The 3728-nt window shown below is 40.0% G+C and overlaps 1 pseudogene; it reads right to left on the bottom strand.

The window, feature by feature from the left end:
* Positions 1-1254: 1254 nt before the first annotated feature.
* LOC144636917 (cyclic GMP-AMP synthase-like receptor 1) lies at positions 1255-2844 on the bottom strand (annotated as a pseudogene).
* Between the last annotated feature and the right edge of the window lie 884 nt (positions 2845-3728).

The following is a 3728-nucleotide window of genomic DNA, read 5'->3' on the forward strand; positions in this document are numbered from 1 at the left end:
AAACACATGTGGAAAATAATTTAAATAAAAATGGCTTACATTTTGTTTATCTTGCGTTATTTTGTCTTCTCTGTGTTCTTGGAGTGGGTTGCAAGCCGTTAAGACGAGTTTTGTTCCCCCTAAACTGTCAGCAACAATATTGTTTATCAGTTGTTCGTTGTTCTTCCTTTTCAAACTGCTGCTTGAAAATGTAGTTACCACCAAATTTCTGTTCAGTTTCAACAATTGCATTCCACTGTGTTTGCTATTTTCTTATAAAAATGATTAATTTTCCATTTTTAAGTAAGTGCATAGCGTGAAGCAACTGTGCCAAAAGCAGACAGTAAGAAAATTGTTTGTTTATTTCTTAAGTTAATCAGGATTCTGCAGTAAAAATAAATTAAATTAACTCTTGAAGACCCTGTTGATCGAGCAAAGATGAATCACACCAAGTCAACGTCACATTACATCATTTTTTTATATATATTATAATTCACATAATTAGTTCTTATATCGTTTTAATACAATTTTATCTCGTTTTCGAATTCATGTAAATATAAATTTTTAGATATTTTTTAATCTTTTACATCTGTAAATTTAGTTGGGATCGGGCAGGCGAAGAGCCACTCTGTGGATATACTGCCCGATGTGCCATTATTATTATTATTATTATTATTATTATTATTATTATTATTATTATTATTATTATTATTATTATTATTATTATTATTATTATTACTTAGTTGTGGTTTCGCAATTCTTCCTCTAAATCCCGCAAAGACTTCTCACGAACTTTACGCTGTATTTGATGGATAATTGATGAAGGATTATACTCGTAACCTTGAGACTGGAAAATAAAAGTCATGGTTTGAATAAAGTCTTTACATTAGTTTACAAAAATGTATGCGAACCCTGTAATTCGTAACTCACAATGATCAACAAGCAATTTCACTTTTCGATACTCGAGCATGGCCGTTCAGAGAAGAAGATAATAAGGTGATGAGAACCGGCTGGGGTTCAATACTGTATTTATATACTAAGAACCAAGAAATTCTCAGAAATGACGTCAAAAAAATATATGGCGATAAGAAGGGGAAACAAATATTGTGAGCTCAGGAGGTCCAGCAAATATGTAAATCGTCCAAGCAGGTGTTTTAAAGAATTGGAGAACAATAGAAGAAAATGTCATGGCTACATCTGTAATCACAAACAAAAAGCCATCAAATGATTATGACATATCTGTTTTTATTTGGTCTCTCTTAAAATCATAGACAATTGACAATTTTTAAACGTTAAAACGTAACAATGCCTGTGGATTTCCCTTAAGGGTCGTCAGGTCGTCAGGTCAGGTCTCCCTTGTCTTTAACCCTATTCAGACCGGGGGGGGGGAGGGGGGGCTTTTGAGGCCCGCACTGACTTTGAACTTTTATCTCTTTTTTACGATTTAGCCAAACGCTGCCAAACTTTCTGAGTTTTCCTAAAATTTATCTGGCAACAAATTGGTAGGGTTGGATGATGTGTCAAAAACTTAACATCACCATGGCAACGGCATTTTGACAGGCATGTTTTCCCAAATTTGTAATTTTGCGTGTTCCTGTTAATAAAAATCAACTTAGATGGCATTATTTTTACATTTTTACGGGTTTAAAGCACATTTTTATTCATTTCGAGTACTTTGCAATGATTTTGGGTGGTTTTCTGGCATTTTGGAAAAATTTTGAAATCCAAGATGGCGGATCCAAGATGGCGGCTGTTTTGACATCATGATGTGACGTCACCATCCCACGTGACGTATACCAAAAGAAAGAGTTTCGGACGTTTCATGGTCATTGGAAGTTTTATGGTAATTGCTTAAATATTCTGGAAGATACATAGGGCCGGGGGGGCTTCCGAAGCCCCACCCCCCGGTCTGAGAAGGTCCAAAAAAGCCCGGTCTGAATAGGGTTAAACAAGTTTTGCTTGGGCATGAATAAGCTGTAGAGAGTTTTACTCTCTAGACTCTCCAGAAGCCTTTCTATCAACTCTGTGAAGCGCGGCACGAGCATTCCTTGAGCCCAGTCCCTAGACTGCCGTCTTTCATCATTCATATGAAGCAAGATGGTCTTCAAGTGGTATGAGGCCAGTGGATTCCATCTTTCTTTAAATTTTACCTTGAAGTACTTGGCCAGTTTGAGCACTTTTCTCCGACATCCCCCGTCACTGTCGATGTTTTCCATGATAGCCTTCTCGACTTGAGCAAAAGAAATTTGCCAAAAAGCTGGGTTTTCCTGAGTTATTTTAGGTACAAGCTGTACTTTGACGTTTTTCTTGACACCTGCAGGAGGTGGTCGAGCGACAGATGCAGGTGGCCAGTGCACCAGATCAATCCCGATTGCCAAGTCGATGCTGATGAAACGAAATTCTGGATTGCCGGAAACGAACGTAAACGTGACCGCGGGTCCTCCTTGCACGGCGGCTTCACCACCACCTCGCCCTCCATCCTCAGCTCAGCTTCAGCATCGCAGCCTCGACCAGATCGCGCAGATGACCTCTGACCTTGTCAGCGTCTAGGCGTCTGGTGCCCGGTATTTTGATCTTGTCGAGGCAGGTTCTAGTGATTGGCACTGCATAACCAAACCCTTGTGGTGTGTTGTCATCAACTGCTAGTTCGATTTTGCCAGTCCAGGAGTCATTGACCAATCCGTAATCAAACTCGTCTGGTTTGCCGATCTTGAGAGCCTCATAGCTAGACCCCTTGAACTGGACTCTAAAATTGTAACCAAATAATGGTTTACCATCGGATCGCGGGCTCACGACGTATTTTTTTCTGTCTATGGTCAGTAAATTCAGATTTGAATAAAATGCAAAGTAAATTACCCGGGAGTTTCGCGTTTAGGTTTGGCTAAATCTATTTAATAGTAGTTCCTCTTCTTTTCTTAGTCTGTCGGTCAAAAAGCGAAAAAAGACCTTTTTCTTTGAATCTCGCTCGACTAAAAAAAAAGGCTACGTCGGAGCATGCACGCGTCTTGTACAATGAATTAATACTATATCTCTTAAGCGGCCTTCACACGACAAACTAAAGTTGGCAAACTCATGTTGGCAAACTCAAGTTGGTGTGAGTGAACGACACAACAACAGTTGGCAAACGAGTTGGCAAACTGTTGGTGAGAATAGAGACAAGTTCTATTTTGTCGCCAACAGTTGGCAAACTTGTTTGCCGTTGATGCGTCGTTCACACACAGCAACTTGAGTTTGCCAACACGAGTTGGCCAATAGTTTGTCGTGTGAAGGCCGCTTTACTGTCTGTCGGTCTGTCTAGGTGCGGGTACAATTTGAAAGAACTTTTGCTGATTTGGATTAGCTCGGAGTTGGTACTCCCGTTGTCGATCAGCAAGCGACTCTAGCGAAAATTGAAGTAGATATGGATTTATTTTTAAAGAAGATTGTTTTAAGCCGATCTGTTTTTCTTTTCTACATTTTCGTTGACATCTGTTCACCTTCATCAGAGTTAGTGAAAGTTTGTTGGAGCTCGCGCTACCAATCCGTGCGTTAGTGCGACATTTTAATTTTGAATTAACGGCACATAAGCGCGAGGAAAAGCTTTGCGTTCGTTGATAGCATCGCTGTCCAAAGTGGAGTGCCACGACTCCAAGAAAAGCCTCTTGCTGTAATTGACTACACCACGCTCGAGGATCTGGGCGTCCTTAGGATGGATGTTATGTTCCGTTGACTCAGCATGCTGTTTAATTGCTGATTCGTTATTGCTCGCG

The sequence above is a fragment of the Oculina patagonica genome, chromosome 1 (assembly GCF_052425735.1).
Source record: "Oculina patagonica isolate OP01 chromosome 1, crgOcupat, whole genome shotgun sequence".
Classification (NCBI taxonomy): domain Eukaryota; kingdom Metazoa; phylum Cnidaria; class Anthozoa; order Scleractinia; family Oculinidae; genus Oculina; species Oculina patagonica.